General features: G+C 43.9%; 1 protein-coding gene and 1 long non-coding RNA gene across 5 annotated transcripts in view; one reads left to right on the plus strand and one right to left on the minus strand.

Moving 5' to 3' along the window:
- MDGA1 (MAM domain containing glycosylphosphatidylinositol anchor 1) overlaps positions 1–18,807 on the minus strand; it is a 272,622-nt gene that overhangs the window by 162,473 nt on the left and 91,342 nt on the right. The window lies entirely within an intron of this gene.
- The window catches only part of LOC142145015 (uncharacterized), a 32,840-nt gene continuing 22,004 nt past the window's right edge, over positions 7,972–18,807 (plus strand). Inside the window, exons 1-2 of the long non-coding RNA XR_012689811.1 lie at positions 7,972–8,013; positions 10,474–10,557. This is a non-coding gene — a long non-coding RNA (uncharacterized LOC142145015). The remainder of the gene's footprint in view (positions 8,014–10,473; positions 10,558–18,807) is intronic.

Below are 18,807 nucleotides of genomic sequence, written 5' to 3' on the forward strand. Positions count from 1 at the left end.
TATTCTGTCTAATCTCTTCAGTATTATAATTATCTTTCAAAAACTCTTTTATTTATTTTGATAATTATTTAGATTGCAATTTGTTTTGTAATTGGACAATTGTATGCCAAGTTTAATGCACGAATCCAGCGATGTCTGGAAGTAGCATTCACCCTCAGGCTGTTCATTTGGATGCTGTTTGTAATTTGTGTCTTACAAAGATTTGAAGAGTAAAACAATGGGATGAGACTGATTTTCATGGAGGGTTATTGTAAAAATAAAATAAAACAGTTTATTGCAAAACTGTCTATCCAATCAGGTCTAGGAAATAACAATTTGGAAAATACCAGAGGTTAGCAAAAAAATTCAAAACCGTTCCACAAAATATTCCCCTTGTTCCACATATCAACAACATGTTCATACGTTAAGTGTTCTCCATCCCAGCCCAAATACACCACCAAGTTATGATGGGGGACACGGATTCTTGCTCAGCAGTGATCAGCGCATCTGGGGTTAATTCGCTCACTGACAGATACCTGCTCATTAGCAACTTCTCATCACCAAAGGGGTTAACGCTTCCGTCAGCTCGTCTGTTAGATGGCTCCAATTAACAAGTCAAACTCTGCATCTGATTGTCACATTCCTATCAAAACCCAAAAGAAGAAATCACAGGTCCTCGATCTGACACATCTTAATGCCAAACGTTTTACGCAACTTCATGTGGCGCAACACGTAACCCTCACTATATGCATGTATTCCTCTTTATCTATGCTAAGATTTTTGTGCACATCTGGTTGAAGTCTAGAAATGTAGATCAATGTCATATACAAGTTCTATTTCTAAGAGGTTCCAAATTGACGATCCCACCTGGCACTCAGGTGATGCATTGTCTCAAGCAGGGAGAATTGGTCACCAAATCTTCACACAGGAGAATAACATTTAAAGTCTACTCTAAGTCAAAAGCCCTGTTTTGCATGACTGTCTATCAAGGATCACAGTCTCTTTACCATCTTCATGTCTCACATCCGCTCACCAACCTTTCCTTCTTCCCTCACTTCAGTTGAATTTGCCAACTAGTTCCAAGGAAAAATCGACACTACGCAAAAAGATATCACAAGACACATCTTCTTCTGCACTCCTATATTCACCCTCAGTTATTTATCTTCTGTTACTAAGGCTGATCTCTTCACACTTCTTCTTTCTCCCTCAACCTATCCCCTTAATCCTGTTCCCTCTAAACTTCTCACATCCTTTCCCTTCCTAATCCTTTCCCGCATCTAACGCACCATTTCAACCTGTCCCTCTCCACTGACACTTTCCCATTTGTCTTCTAACATGTACTGATCTCTCCGGTCCTCAAGTTCTTCTCCAGGCTACCTTTCTATACAACTACCCCCCTGTTTCTCCCCTTTGCTTCCAAATTACTTGAGAGGCTTGTGTATAACTACTGAACCAACTTCTCTCCTCTCATTCCTTCCTTGGTCTACCACCCTCTACATTGCTCCAAGACTTCCCTTACGAAACTGACCAATCATCTGCTCACAGAAGGGTCACTTCTCCATAATCCACCCTAATTTCTCTGCCGCTTTTGATAGTCGACCACAGTCTTCTCTTGAACACCCTTTACCCTTGTGGCCATTTGTGGCACTGTGCTCTCCTGGTTCACCACCTACCTTTCTCCTTCATTGTCGCTACATCTGGCACATCCTTCCCTCCACAATCTGTCAGGGTTTTTGGCGTCTGTTTTTCTCTTTTTTTACATGTTCTCTTAGTGAACTAATAAACTAATTTAGCCTCCACTATTACCTCTAAGCAGAAGACCCAAATCAACCTCTCCACCCCGGCTGCTGTACTTCTCTTTCATCTCGTGTGTCCATCTGCCTCTCTGCCATTTGCACTTTGATGTCGCAAGCGACTTAAAGCTCAACATGTAAAAAACTGAGCACATTATCTTCTCTCCATTTAGTCTCCCTCACCATTGACAACATCAAGCACTGCCTTGGGGTCATGCTCAACTCTGTCCTCAGCTTTAATTCACACATCCAGTCGCTTGCACTATCATGGCGCTAACGCCTTCGAAACATTGCCAGAATATGCCGTTTTATCAATCAGGACACCAAAATCCTATGATGATGATGATGATGAGGTGCACAGTCAGCAAAGAATTAGGCATCATCCGTTGTCCTAAAGTGTTTTATTTCATCATGTTGTAAGTTATGGTTCAGTCAATGAAAATCAAAGACACAGACAGATGATATTTTATCCTACAAGTAATCACCTTACAGATAGTGCACTATTTATCCCAGACTGATTTTCTCTAAGCTCTGAGATTTTAGGATGGATCATTATAAGTTACACATTTAGTGGTGATGTAACATTTTATTATTATTATTATTATTAATTTTTATTTATAGGGCGCCACAAGGTGTCCGTAGCGCCGTACAGGGACAAACAAATTACAATACAATGGGAGACAGCACAGTACAGTAAACAGTAAGCACAGTAACTCCGTGAGCTCAATGCACAGCTAGAGAGGGCGGGGAAGGGGGAGGGAGGATCCGCAAACGACGGGGCCCAAGAAGGAGGGCGCGGAAGACAGGGAGACCCCCAGGGGAGAGGAGGGAGTGAGAGTGGACGTGTGGTGGAGGACCCTCGAGGAGGAGGGCTAAGTAGCTGGAGAGCAGATTTAGAAGTGGTGGAAACAGGAGGAGAGATGGCCCTGCTCAGAGGAGCGTACAATCTAACATGTAGTGATTTCATCAGAGTCTCCCCTGTCATCCACCTTGTTACCTGTGTATTATGCCAGCCTGTATCGTCTAACAGCAGGTAGAGGAGATTGCTGCTAGATCCTAACATCTCTGCCTGTTGCAGCTGTACAGTGTATGTAATAGCTAATTGGTAGTTCCTGTTCCGCTCTCCTTCAACACCTCTCAGTGAGGGTGGAGTGGACTCAGTTGTATTGGAGCTAAGGGTGGGGGTGCACTGCAGGACTACACTGGGGAAGGCTGGCTAAATAACAGGGGTTGTCCAAAGAGGACAGTCCTTTTAACCAAAAATAGTATAGAGTATGGGGATTTCTAATAATGACCTTCCCACACTCTCTATCCTATCCAGGGACCCATCCCCTTTAGTCCCCTCAAGGCCAAAGCAAAAACTTTAAACTGTGAACCTGACATCTAGGATGTATGCTAACTGGCTGGACACCCCACTGGGAGCACCAATTCATGTTAACAGAACACAGAAGCTCCTCTGTGAAGGTTTGTGTTACCACTTTCTTCATCAACATTGTGCAATAACCGATAGCAGGAGGAAGCGCAGGATGATAGTACTCAGCTACACTCTGCCTGCAGTTACTGTATTGAGGCCAGGATCGCGGCCATAGATGGAGGAGAAGGAGGATACGTTGTCTCTCTCTCCTCCCTATTATCCGCTCGTAGTATCTGTCTCTTCTCTTCCAACACAGTGATCTCGGTGGGATCCCAGGTGTCACCCTGCGCTTTTAACTGCAAATCACTGTATTGGGGATCTGCGCACTGATATACGGAGTGGAGGAGAAGGAGGATACGTTTTCTCTCTCCTCCCCATACTCTGCTCATATTACTCTCCACTGATTTCCTAACACAGTAACCTCACTAAGGAGCCCAGGTGATTGACCCCGGCACATTTCCCTGCAATCATCAATACACAACTGCACAAAAATACTTTTCTGGTTCAAATAGATGTAAAAGTCCATAAAATTGATGCCAAACTTAAAAAAAAAACGCAGCTGCTCTATAAATTTAAAACAGGACTTTATATTAATATAATTTATGGTAAGTTACCCAAGTCCCCTGTTCTATTATTTTACAAATTATAGATAAAACAGTTGATGATTACAGAATGAAAGGTTAATAGTCTTATGTCTTATGCGTTGCACATTATGACAGACACTAAATTTATTTTCCCCTCCAAGGAAACGGAAGTTATGAATCCTCACCCCGGCATTATGCGTTTCTCTGTCGCTACAGCTGAGAAAACTTAACACTGAGGCATCTCTGTAAATAGATAGAGGTGGATGAAATATATGTTGGGAATTGATAAAGCCATTCCTGCTTCCAACCATACACAATGAACCATCGACTTACTCCGGGATCTCAGGGCAATCTTTTGTGGCTTTTGTTACAGTGTCAACAAATATATTGGCCCGCTGCCTACATACAGCGGAAGTGGGCATTTTGTGGCCTGAACCAACATTCATGAGCATGCAGGCAGACTGAATAATGGTACGTTCCTCACACAGCATGTCTGGGCCTTACTGCTCCCATATGCAATATTAATAATAATGGGGTTAATTTGTAAGACAATAACACATTTTGAGGGGCGATAAAAATTTCAGATTGGCAGAACGCGAAATGCGTGTATAAAATCGTTGCATGGCTGATTGCTCTTTATCACTCCAGAGATCTGACATAAAGCGGGCGGCACGGGTTGTAGCTTCTGGTTAAGGTATTCTAGTACTCGGACGTGCCTACAATGCACCAGAACTACTGGATTCATCAATAACAGTCAGAGCAGCGTCTACAAATACGATAATATGTAGAGACATGATGGAACAAGTGGATACTATAGCAGATTCCTGCTTCTCAAGCAAACGCCGCGGTAGCTGTAAATTAAGAATAATAAAAACAGAAGAGATGCTGGGTCTATTCCTCCAGTGGTCCATACTCATTTTAACACCTTTTCCGCTAAGAAACAATCCCAACCACTTTGCCCACCTGTCAATCAGAGTAAAGTTTCCTTGCGGCTTTGATTTTCCTCCATCATTACAGAGGATTTTACTAAAGCCCCCTATGTCAACAAATTGTATTTATTCAGCTTTGTTTTCTATCTATCTGGAATGTTTGTCTGCAAGAGGTTTTTTTCTGAAAGCAATACTTCTTTAAAACTAATATTTTTGTATTTTTTTTTATGTTTAACAAACATACTTCATGCCTGAGATACACATTGGAAATAATCTTATTACTTGGCAAATCCAAACAAGAATTTTAAATGATCATTTGCAGATTGGGATCAATTAAACGGGAACAAAACCAATTATCATGGTTTAAAAGGTGTCTGTTGCTTTTACAAAGAATCAGGGTAAAGACATTTGGCAATTTTACTTTTTGTCAAACTTGCAATTTTTTTTGATGGTGACAGGAGAACTGGTGAGAACTACATGTGAATTAGTTTCTGCCTTGTGATTTGGGGACCCTGCAGACCACATAAAGAAGAGCCAGGGGCAGAATTACAGATGACACAGGCCTCACTAGAGCCGCCCTGGTGGCAAGTCTGCCCCTTGTCCTATTTCTTGGTCGGTCTCACATTGGGCAGGGGGTGTAGTACGAGTTATCGGTGCTGTAAACACAGACGCTGTTTACTATTACATAATTATTCCGAAAATGAACAGAGCGACATAGAAAAATAACTACTTACCGGTAAAAAGACACAGAGGAAATCCGATCAGAGGACATTGCGACACTTCCAAATGGCGCCAGTTGCTTGCGCCACTTTATTATTTTTTTTAAAGCGGCAACGCACGGACTATGGTAATATTAATTTTATTCCTAACCCTAACTCCTAACCCTAACCCCTAACCATAACCCCTAACGTAAAGGTAATACTTACCTGGGTCCGTGCAATGCCGCTTTACAAGACGAAATTTCCAAAAGTGTTAGAAAGTGTTAGAAGTGTTGCAATGTCCTCTCATTGGATTTCCTCTGTGTTTCGTTGTTGGTAAGTAGTTATTTTTTCTATGTCGCTCTGTTCATTATCGGAATAATTGTGTAGGAGTAAACAGTGTCGGTGTTTACAGCACCGATAACTTGATTACCACCGGGGCAGGGAAGGGTGTCAGGAAGTTCACCAGACTGCCCCCCAACATTATCTGGGATTTTTATTCCTCAATCCGTCTCCTCCAAACCAGTTTCTTTAATCTGACATTGCCCTCTAGGGGTTGGGCACTGTTTTACGGTGCGGATAATTCCAACACCAAATAGTACTACATCTAAATTCCGGATGTTTTAAGAAACGGAGTGTACAATGATCAGACTTACCTGCATAGCGACACTGTAGATTTCCGATTGCATTAGGATGCTTACTTGAAGTAAGTCCGACTATTAACGTCGGCGCGACCTGTCTGACTTGTAATTTAAAGCGGCAATGTCCTGATTACCACCGCCCTCTAGATACAGATGTGATAACACTATGGGACTCTATTTATTAAGATGCGTTCAGCAATGAAAACAGAGAAACCAGCAGTTTTCTCTGTGAAATGGCCGTCGCATCATTTACAAAGGGTTCAATACAGGAGAAATCATAGACTTTTCCTGTCATAACCCAGGTAACGTTACTCAATGCAGCCGCCAGATGTCAACATGAGGACTGTGAAATTCTCCAATTCATTAAACGTTGAAAAGCTTTGGTCTTCACGGCACGGTAACGCCATCTCGCGGCACGGTAACGCCATCAGGGTGGCCCTATCTTCCATTGTCTATGGGATCCAGCTGGAGCATCTCCGGCTTCGCTGGACCCCTCACTCGTGGAAGTTCTATGCTGCCGGTAAATAGTAAAAGGAGTTTGTGGAGGACGGGGGACTTCCCAGAGCCGCCCCGGCATGGTGCATCACAGCGGTCCATCATTATGCATGACTGTGCTTTGCATATTGATTAACACCGCAGCCTTATAATAAATACACCCCTATATCCCCTTATTTATCTCCTGCCAGAAAACATTGAATAATGATGTTTTCATAAGACTGACACTTTACTTTTAAGCATAAAAACTTGAAGTGAGGTCGCTGAGCTCCAGGAAACATTGAAATAATCTCAGCGGCATGAAGCAGACAGAGGAGAAGAGTTCTCAGAGGTAGACGGGGCTTCGGCTTTAGAAAACAAAAGAGAAAGAAAATATAAAATATCAAAGAGTTTTGTTTCTGCATTAATGTGACGACGTATCTAATACTCCGCTAACCGCTCTCAGATATTCCCATAGAATCCTCAGCTATTATACAACGGGATTCATCAGAATCTCTACATATTTATACGTGTTTTCTGCTTTAAGGATTCCTTTATTTAAAATCTCCAGATATTCAGTGTTGTATATGTATAATGATTTCACCTGTGCATTAAAGTCAGCAAATCGCATTGTAGTGTGGTCTGTAAGAGATAAGAGAGCTGAGGTGGGGGGTGGGGGGCTTACAGCCATCGTTGTTCACATACCATCTAAAGTTTGAATATTTTGAATCGGAGGAGGGGGTGTGGCTATATCATGTTCAACCCCTGCCCTAAAAACATTGCCGCTTTAAGGGGCAATCATCATCTCCTGGCTCAACCAGGATGACCTGGCAGGACTTAAATCGGGGACCACCCCCACAATTAGGAACATTTCTATTTACAGTACTAAAATTCCCGCTGAATCTGTTTCCACCTCGTTTTCATGGAATAACAGTGATAAGAGCGACCAAAACCAGAAAAATCTGTAAGGTAAATATTTGATATAAGGTGGGCAGCAGGATGTTGATGTTTATGATTCACTTACACCAGGTCCACGTTACTCCCATTAACAGTATGTTCATTACTGACCGACTGGATCAACGGCAGATTTATCTGCGCTGATCTGGTTGTTCAGGTACCAGGATGTACAATCAGATTGCAACACAATCATGTCCTCCGAATTTTATGTCCAATCGATGTCTCATCAATACGGCAGTGAGGATGTGGAACAATGGTGTCAGGTATTTAGAATAATTATTTAAGTCAATCTACAGTACAAATTTGGCCCCTCCCCCAATTCGCGGCACACCCGCCCCCGAATCCTGGGAAGGGGCTGGTGTTAGAGCTAGGGTAGCGGCTAAATCCCCTTCAGGTTAGGTACCTTCCCACGTCACAGGGTCATGGGACCACAACGGTATGTGATCATATGGTACACATTGCAGGCGGGCTGATAGAACTGTATGGATGTCAGTGCAGAAGCTGCTGCAATTCTGTCTGTTCCTGGTCACTCGTCTAGAAAATGGTAAGAGGAGGGGTAATGTGACAGGGAGCTAGTGTGTGTGTGAGATGGAAGCTGCAGTTTAAGAGGGGGGCAAGTGTGAAGCTGCAGGGCAGAGATGGGTACATGTGTGAAGCTGCAGTTTAAGAGGGGGCAAGTGTGAAGCTGCAGGGCAGAGATGGGGGCATGTGTGATGCTGCAGGGCAGAGAGGGGGGCATGTGTGAAGCTGCAGGGCAGAGAGGGGGGCATGTGTGATGCTGCAGGGCAGAGAGGGGGGCATGTGTGAAGCTGCAGGGCAGAGAGGGGGGCATGTGTGAAGCTGCAGTTTAAGAGGGGGCAAGTGTGAAGCTGCAGGGCAGAGATGGGGGCATGTGTGATGCTGCAGGGCAGAGAGGGGGGCATGTGTGAAGCTGCAGGGCAGAGAGGGGGGCATGTGTGATGCTGCAGGGCAGAGAGGGGGGCATGTGTGATGCTGCAGTTTAAGAGGGGGCAAGTGTGAAGCTGCAGGGCAGAGATGGGTACATGTGTGATGCTGCAGGGCAGAGATGGGGGCATGTGTGATGCTGCAGGGCAGAGATGGGGGCATGTGTGATGCTGCAGGGCAGAGAGGGGGGCATGTGTGAAGCTGCAGGGCAGAGATGGGTACATGTGTGATGCTGCAGGGCAGAGATGGGGGCATGTGTGATGCTGCAGGGCAGAGAGGGGGGCATGTGTGATGCTGCAGGGCACAGGGAGGGACATGTGTGATGGAAGCTGCTCTGGCACAGGGAGGGACATGTGTGATGGAAGCTGGAGGGCACAGGGGGGGGCATGTGTGATGGAAGCTGCTCTGGCACAGGGTGGGCATGTGTGATGGAGGCTGCTCTGGCACGGGGGGGGCATGTGTGATGGAAGCTGCTCTGGCACAGGGGGGCATGTGTGATGGAAGCTGCTCTGGCACAGGGTGGGCATGTGTGATGGAGGCTGCTCTGGCACGGGGGGGGCATGTGTGATGGAGGCTGCTCTGGCACAGGGGGGCATGTGTGATGGAAGCTGCTCTGGCACAGGGGGGCATGTGTGATGGAAGCTGCACTGGCACAGGGTGGGCATGTGTGATGGAGGCTGCTCTGGCACGGGGGGGGCATGTGTGATGGAAGCTGCTCTGGCACAGGGGGGCATGTGTGATGGAAGCTGCTCTGGCACAGGGGGGCACGTGTGATGGAAGCTGCTCTGGCACAGGGGGGCATGTGTGATGGAGGCTGCTCTGGCACAGGGGGACATGTGTGATGGAAGCTGCTCTGGCACAGGGGGACATGTGTGATGGAAGCTGCTCTGGCACAGGGGGACATGTGTGATGGAAGCTGCTCTGGCACGGGGGGGGGCATGTGTGATGGAAGCTGCTCTGGCACGGGGGGGGCATGTGTGATGGAAGCTGCTCTGGCACAGGGGGGCATGTGTGATGGAAGCTGCTCTGGCACGGGGGGGGCATGTGTGATGGAAGCTGCTCTGGCACGGGGGGGGCATGTGTGATGGAAGCTGCTCTGGCACGGGGGGGGGCATGTGTGATGGAAGCTGCTCTGGCACAGGGGGGGGCATGTGTGATGGAAGCTGCTCTGGCACGGGGGGGGCATGTGTGATGGAAGCTGCTCTGGCACGGGGGGGGGCATGTGTGATGGAAGCTGCTCTGGCACAGGGGGGCATGTGTGATGGAAGCTGCTCTGGCACGGGGGGGGCATGTGTGATGGAAGTTGCTCTGGCACAGGGTGGGCACGTGTGATGGAAGCTGCTCTGGCACAGGGGGGCACGTGTGATGAAAGCTGCTCTGGCACAGGGGGGCACGTGTGATGAAAGCTGCTCTGGCACGGGGGGGGCATGTGTGATGGAAGTTGCTCTGGCACAGGGTGGGCACGTGTGATGAAAGCTGCTCTGGCACAGGGGGGCACGTGTGATGAAAGCTGCAGGGCACAAAGGGGGCATGTGTGTCTAAAGGTGCTGGGCAGAGGGGGGGCATGTGAGTTAGAAGTCTGTTACGCACACGGCCCCTCCTCAGCCAACAATACCCTTACAACACTCACCAGCTTTTCTTTGATATTCCCCATGACTCGTGCTCATTATCTATTCCCTCACATGACCCGCTGCCTCAATCCTGACACCTCTCTTACCTCAAAATGAAAAGAGGCACCCTTTATATTAATATAATATGTGTGTGTGAGGGGCCAGTGCATTTATATGATGTGTGTGTGAGGCCAGTGTATGTATATTATGTGGGTGTATGAGGGGCTGTTTGTGGGAGGGAAATAGGTTTAATTTTTAAATGGTAACACTATTAATTTAATGTTGGAGCTGGTTGGAGGGAAATAGGTCTATTAAATGTGTATGCTATTAATTTAATGTTTTGGTTGGAGGGAGGTCTACTTATAAAATGTGGGTGCTATATTGATTTAACACTGGGGCTGGTTGGAGTTTACTAAATTTCGTGTACCCATTTTTTTTTTTCCAAATAGGGCCTCCAACATTCCAGGATCCAGACAAGCAGCAGCTGATCTAAAGACACCAGCAGCAACAAGCCATGAAAGTAACGGGAACGGGTAGGAGAGAGCAGGGCAGTCTGCCAACTATCCTGAATCTGGTGGGATTTATATTATGAGGAGGTCTGACTTGTTTAAATGTTGCACTATGGGATTCATGCAGAAGACTGACATATTAACATAATTATTACAATCCAGCGCTTTTTCATGTTTCTGTAGGTAGAGGGCTGCAGTCAGTAACTGTAGTGGCGGACGGTCTGTGACGTGGTAGTGATAGGTGACTGCTGTTTTTTTTTATTACTGGGCTTGCTAACCATGAACTGCAGTTTCTTGACATGTTAATTATGATTAATACCTAAGTTTAGTTAAAGATAAAGTACAATTTGTGTGAACTGAAAGGTAAGCTGTGGTGGAAGTGGGGTGTATATGGTAGTCGGCCATACCGCTACTTCTCATACTGCCTTCATTGTAAAATAATAAAATTCCATTCACTTGTTTACATTCTCATTCATTACATTTTTCATACCGTCACTTCTAAACTTCCACTTCGACCACTGAGCTTAATATTCATCGTATGGAGTGTATGACCAGTATAATTCAAAATTCTGGTAGATCCTTTGACAAAATATGGGGTTCATGGACATTATTCTTTAACTGTTGGGACCACAGTGTGATGCAGTGTAATGATAAAGGAGGGCACAGTGTGATGAGAGGGACAGTAATGAGGGACCACAGTGTGATGTAGTGTAATGATAAAGGAGGGCACAGTGTGATGAGAGGGACAGTAATGAGGGACCACAGTGTGATGTAGTGTAATGATAAAGGAGGGCACAGTGTGATGAGAGGGACAGTAATGAGGGACCACAGTGTGATGCAGTGTAATGATAAAGGAGGGCACAGTGTGATGAGAGGGACAGTAATGAGGGACCACAGTGTGATGTAGTGTAATGATAAAGGAGGGCACAGTGTGATGAGAGGGACAGTAATGAGGGACCACAGTGTGATGCAGTGTAATGATAAAGGAGGGCACAGTGTGATGAGAGGGACAGTAATGAGGGACCACAGTGTGATGCAGTGTAATGATAAAGGAGGGCACAGTGTGATGAGAGGGACAGTAATGAGGGACCACAGTGTGATGCAGTGTAATGATAAAGGAGAGCACAGTGTGATGAGAGGGACAGTAATGAGGGGCCACAGTGTGATGCAGTGTAATGATAAAGGAGAGCACAGTGTGATGAGAGGGACAGTAATGAGGGGCCACAGTGTGATGCAGTGTAATGATAAAGGAGGGCACAGTGTGATGAGGGACAGTAATGAGGGGCCGCAGTGTGATGCAGTGTAATGATAAAGGAGGGCACAGTGTGATGAGAGGGACAGTAATGAGGGACCGCATGGTGATGCAGGAGGAGCAGTGTGTGGCGGCGGCACATAGTTTAACCTTCTACTTAACTATAGGAGTATATGCTATGCTAAAAAAAATATAATGCTGTGGATTGTTTCAGGGAGGCGGGGAGCCTGGGGGGGGGGGCTGGCCCAAACCAATATCTTGCCTAGGGCACCATGAGGTCAGAATCCGGCTCTGCCTGTAGCAGAGTCTTCTCCAAGGTACCGACTCTCGAAAGATTACAAGCTTGCACTCAAGGGCAGACTGGGCTGGGGGCCAGGAGGACAAATGCCCCAAGGACCGGTCAAATAGTCTAGGTCATGGGGCTAGATGCATTTTTTTTACTCTTTAAAATTTTCTGCACAGGTCGCTGCTCTGAGTCTCGCTGCCCTTGGGCTAAAGTTTGCCAGCCAGCCCCTGCTTCCACTTCATTTCATATCTAAGGATCAGACAGAGGATATAGTGCACTTATTGATCAGTTATCTGGATTAAGACAGCAATCAGTCCATGAAGGTGATGATTGAATATCATTGTCACAAACACCCAGCCTGTCGCAGATACAGTAATCTGAAGAGCTGACATTGACTGGTGTCACCTTACTCGCTTAGCAATGAATACACCTTTTCTGCCACCACGAAGGATTTATTATAGTGTCCTTACGTTCAACAGAACCACTTGTTAATATTTCACACTTAAATCACATACATGAGCCTCCCAGGGCTTCGTAAATTCACAAAAGAATCAATGAGAAATACGCTAGATTAAATATGTTTAATCTGAAAAATATTTCCAAGGCTTATTTACAAAAAGGTAAACAGACATACAATAAATTGCACAAATGAGTTTCAGAAAATAAAATCAGAAGTAAAACCTTTACTTACAAGTCCAGGAATTGGCGTGTGAGGAATACACTCTGGGAAGTATAACACATTTCAGTCTTGACAGACTCCCTCAAAGAAATGAACACCTTATTGTCTAAGGCAAAGAAATTTAAACCCTTCTTACGGCTCTTCACGCCCACCTTAGGAATTTAATTCTTTATCTAAGTAAGATTTATGCCCAAAATGACGCAGGGATTCAAAGTAAACCATAGATGTCCTGAGACCTAGCATTTTCACAGAACCTTGAATTCTCATCTCTGCTCTTCTGCTTAAGTACTTTACAACTTTGGGCTTCAAACTCCCCTAAGATTCTATTTCTCCCTGGTCTGGCTATTTTCACAAATACACTTGGAAAGGTTACATAAAATATTCAGAGTGTTATACATAAATTCAACAGAAAATACAATCAGTCATTAGATGTACTACATTTCGTCACAATCATCTTTAATAATAGAGGGAAAATACGTCCTTATTTATAAACTGCAGAACCAGGAAACATAACATTAAAATACAACAAAGAAAAATAAGAGAAAAGCTCTAAAATACAGATTCCAGATTGAGTAAAAAGGGAACAAGATGTGATGATAAAAACACTCAAAGCACCAGAACCCTAGTAAAACTGTGAGAGGATATGGGCTCGTTACAAACTATTGTTTTGTTTACATTACACCAATCTCCATACTTTCATCTAGCATTAAAAACATTACTAAACTGCAACTAAATAGGACCAGGATGTAGGAGGTCTAAAACTGTCACAGAACATAATTAAGGACATTTTCAAAAACTTTAGTAAACATTTAAAACAAATAAACAATATGTCAGCAGTATGTATCATAACATATGTTTAAAATGCAGATTTCCCTTGAATTACTTTTTTGCCGTTATAAAAAGTGTAAGCGGAGGTCACCATGCATATCACACACGCACACATGCACACGCACATGCGCACACACGCACTCACACACACGCGCAAACAAGCACACACTCAGTAGTTGCTATAAAGTCTATAAATGCTATAAATGTGTAGAAAAATATTTCTCAACCTCCAAACTCCTAGTAAAATACATAAAGCATGCCACTATTTTTGGATTCCTCTAACCACAAATTCTATTTCAGTAATTATCTTTTTAAATACCGAGACATTTTGAAAAAATGGGGGTACACCAAAATATCCACCCATGTTGGGGGTGTAGTGTCCTATGTCTGTATATAGTGTAATAATATTGTATTATGATCATGTCCAGTGGTCAGGTCATGTTGGGGGTGTAGTGTCCTATGTCTGTATACAGTGTAATAGAATTGTATTATGATCATGTCCAGTGGTCAGGTCATGTTGGGGGTGTAGTGTCCTATGTCTGTATAGAGTGTAATAGAATTGTATTATGATCATGTCCAGTGGTCAGGTCATGTTGGAGGTGTAGTGTCCTATGTCCCTATGTCTGTATACAGTGTAATAGAATTGTATTATGATCATGTCCAGTGGTCAGGTCATGTTGGAGGTGTAGTGTACTATGTCTGTATACAGTGTTATAGAATTGTATTATGATCATGTCCAGTGATCAAGTCATGTTGGGGGTGTAGTGTCCTATGTCTGTATAGAGTGTAATAGAATTGTATTATGATCATGTCCAGTGGTCAGGTCATGTTGGGGGTGTAGTGTCCTATGTCTGTATAGAGTGTAATAGAATTGTATTATGATCATGTCCAGTGGTCAGGTCATGTTGGAGGTGTAGTGTCCTATGTCTGTATAGAGTGTAATAGAATTGTATTATGATCATGTCCAGTGGTCAGGTCATGTTGGAGGTGTAGTGTCCTATGTCTGTATATAGTGTAATAGAATAGTATTATGATCATGTCCAGTGGTCAGGTCATGTTGGAGGTGTAGTGTACTATGTCTGTATACAGTGTTGTAGAATTGTATTATGATCATGTCCAGTGGTCAGGTCATGTTGGGGGTGTAGTGTCCTATGTCTGTATAGAGTGTAATAGAATTGTATTATGATCATGTCCAGTGGTCAGGTCATGTTGGAGGTGTAGTGTCCTATGTCTGTATAGAGTGTAATAGAATTGTATTATGATCATGTCCAGTGGTCAGGTCATGTTGGAGGTGTAGTGTCCTATGTCTGTATATAGTGTAATAGAATAGTATTATGATCATGTCCAGTGGTCAGGTCATGTTGGAGGTGTAGTGTACTATGTCTGTATACAGTGTTGTAGAATTGTATTATGATCATGTCCAGTGGTCAGGTCATGTTGGGGGTGTAGTGTCCTATGTCTGTATATAGTGTAATAGAATTGTATTATGATCATGTCCAGTGGTCAGGTCATGTTGGGGGTAAATGACCTACATCCACCTAGACTTCACTGTATGAATTGTATCTTCAGAAGAAAACAATCCTGGAAATAATATTCAGGCGTTTGCTGCTATGGCGACATTATTGATCTGTCACTTTTACATTCCAAGACAATCAGTCTGCATACATTTCATACACTTGATTCCTCTATTAAAGGATCATCTTTCTCTAACCCTTCACCCTCAGATCCAAGGTAAAATACATCTCTGCCGCAACATTTAACCCCCCCGCTCAGTGCTGATTAAGGAGTCACGCCGTGTCTGTGACAGTATTAATAGGATTCCAGATGCTTGGTAATGCCTCCCTGCTTACACTGACACAAGTTAATTTTTCAACTGTGAATCAGACAGGTTGTGAGCATGAAGCAGATACTGTGTTAAATTAAAATTCTACAGAGATGTGATGAGACTACAGAAGAGATGGACGCCGGCGACACCTACACACGAATGTTCTTAGGGGTGCACTCATTTAGCAGGACATAATGCAGACTGTCTGGATTGTCAATAGCTGTTTAGTACAATAGGCCTCTGCTCGGTCATAAGAGGCCAAAGTGCAAACTGAGGAGCATGGAAGATCCACAGATGCTTCATCATTTCAGAGCTGTCACTTTGCACCCCATAAACAACCTCCATTGTCTCTGGGAATGGAAGAGTTTGCAGTGAGTTAAGCACCTAGTTTTGCCCCTCAAGTAGGAACGTGATGAAATTATATTTTGTTTGGTGGGACAAATATTACATGAGATAAAAGGATGGGAGAGGCACATTTAGAGGGACAGTCCCTACAGGAGAGCAGGTGGCCCTTTCTCCCTAGTCTTGTCCTCCTCGAGGTGCAGAAGATGAGGTCTACTTTCTACCAATGGAACACAGGAAAACATTTTCTTGGCGAACAATAAAAACCTTCACGTAAAAAAGTCAGAGGTCCCCTCAGTCCCAGGTTAATGTGAGATGTAAATGGAGAGAAAAACAAGCAGTGTTTTAGGAGGCAAAGAGAAAAGTTTAAATGACTGAAGGGGAGGGAAGGGGAGAGCCGACCCTAAAGTGTTAGTATGTCGATGATGGACCCACAAATCCACAACTGTTTCCTGTTTATCCGGGGGCGTGTCCCAAAGACTAGATTTGGTTCATCCACCTTGAAATGAGCCTAGCGGACAAATAGATGCATTTGGGGACTGATTCCCCTTTTATGTATCATTTCACTAACTATAATGTAGCAGTAGGTAACCTGTAGCTCTCTGTGGCATGCTGGAATTTGTTGTTCCACATTGGCTGGAGAACAAAAGGTCGCCTTCTCTACGGCAGCAACGAGTCTCCAGGCTTCGGCCACTGATAGTCGTTCTGTGTTGCTCCCTTAGTTTAACTCTTTGCGCTCAGTGCTGGTAGACGGATCTCGCTGCCCAATAACGAGATTCTCTTCTTGCAGGAAAGTGTCAGATCTGTTTCACTATGTCAGGGACAATTACTATGTCCTATTAAGCAGCAGGAAAGCTGACACAGACTGGGGGAAGCTGGTGTAAATTGTACTGAGATGTCACAAGCTCAGCTTTTATAAAACATGTCTGAGATTTACCCACCATCGCCCCCCGGGAGAGACCGTTTTCTTATCTGTGGGAGAATTTAATGTATGAACGGATGTATCAAATATTACAATAGAAGGTTTCTAAATACCATAAAGAGGAAAATATACATCATCACTATACCAGGTTTGTCTTTTTTAATGAGCAGTAATAGATGTCGTTTTGCTATATTGGCCTGAATTTATTAGATGTCCATGTTGCAATATTCTCATGGCCCTTTGTACTGATGGAGAACTGTATAGGAGATAGTCTATCAAAGTGGAGGAATCTGACAAGGTTTATAGAAATGTCTTTAAGGAACAACCAAAATCAGTAGCCCTCATTTACGAAGCACCCAAGTCATCAACGGGGTACATCTATGTAGACACTGACTTTGGGACACCTCAGAAAAACTAGAAGTGATTCCAGGTTTGCAGCTTATATGCAAAATGCAGCATCCAGCCTCTCGGCTTAAATAAAACGTTTTTCCTAAATACTACTCGGTTTAAAATCATTAATGACTTAAATTAACCAGGAGAGTGAAAGACATCAGCTCAGCCTCACAGGATATTTCCAGCCTCACGTTACCTATTTTCATATTCTTTAAACTCCTGATGATACCATGATAGCAGCGCAGGTTGGGATAGCTCTCTGGAATGTTTCACCTTTTTTTTTGGACCTAAAAAGAAGCATGAAGGAAGGGGAGGTGATTCAATAAATCACTCAAAATGAACGTAAACTGTGTTTTTATTTAAACGTGCGAAAATCAACAATCAGCGGATCTGAAGATGCATCTGGTGATGAATACGGGTCTTGGTCCGCTCTGCTCTAACACACAATACACTGCAGGATACGTCCAATACATATGTGGAATACAAAGTCCCAAAAGAACGCACAGAAAAAAATAAAAACTATTCCATTAATGTCACCTGATTATAATATATAGTCATTAATGACAAAACATAAAAAAATGAATAAAGTATTTTTTCTTTTTCCCTCACAAAATACATTTATAATGATGGCATTAATGTCTACTGTACATAAAATGCATTTTTACAGCTGGTCCTGATTGCAAACACATGTTGTAGCTGTATACACAGCCATCATCACTAGTAATCAGCAATGCCCAAAGCTTGAATTGGACATTGCTGAGCTTGTCACGCCCTTACTGTACATTGACTACAGGCATACGCCCAGTCCCCTCCCCATTCTGACCCCTGAAATCGAGGCTGCAGTAAGGGTATTTTGCTCTGGAAGATTAATTGGACATTGCTGCGTTCTCTGGCGTATACTATGGTTCTGGGCAGTTTGATTTTATGCAAAATACGGCACATATGAGCAATTATGTTCCTTAATAAAGCAGGCCTTAATAAAGCAGGTCGGGGTCTCTAATTACAACATGTAATTTTAGCCAGTTCATTGGTGTGAACACATCGCCCCCCAGTCTGTGGTCACTCTGGGTGGAGGTCATAGTGAGCCGGTCAGTCAGCCCGTCAATGGTTCAGGACCAGAGACACACGAACGGTGAGGGTCCTGCACTCTAGTAACAGCCCCCGTCCTCCATCCATCACAACTTACTTCTCCTTTAAATATTATATCAGAAAAAACAACCCACAAACAGTAGCTCCCAAGCTGCAGAACTCAAAACATTAAACAGATATCAGCTAGAAAATCAATTATATAGATCCATACGTGGGTAAATTATGTGTCAAAGTGAAGCATTGTAATTAAGTTAAATCTCTGATTAGAAAATAATTAACACAAGCAGATGAAATTAGATTTTTTTCCCGCTGCAAACTTGTCAGTTTTGTCAGACGTGTTCCCGCTGTGACATTTCTGGGACTGTCAGTCAGATACCAGTCAGTCGTGATGGACTATTCAGCCGCACAGCTGGGGAACGCAATGCTCTGCAGAACGGACGCTGGACACAGAGGAGAGCGCAGCGTTTCATACAGTGATGCACAACCTGACACACTGTGGGGGCTGCACGAGAGACCCTCTAACCTTCAAAAGGGCCGTACATTACCCTCAATCTCTGTAATAAGATACAATATGTGTTATCACAGACAGAGACCCCAATCTGTACAACATATCAGCAACTACTTCACACAAGTGCTACAAGCTATAACTAACACATCT

Source organism: Mixophyes fleayi, chromosome 3, assembly GCF_038048845.1.
Source record: "Mixophyes fleayi isolate aMixFle1 chromosome 3, aMixFle1.hap1, whole genome shotgun sequence".
NCBI classification, from domain to species: domain Eukaryota; kingdom Metazoa; phylum Chordata; class Amphibia; order Anura; family Limnodynastidae; genus Mixophyes; species Mixophyes fleayi.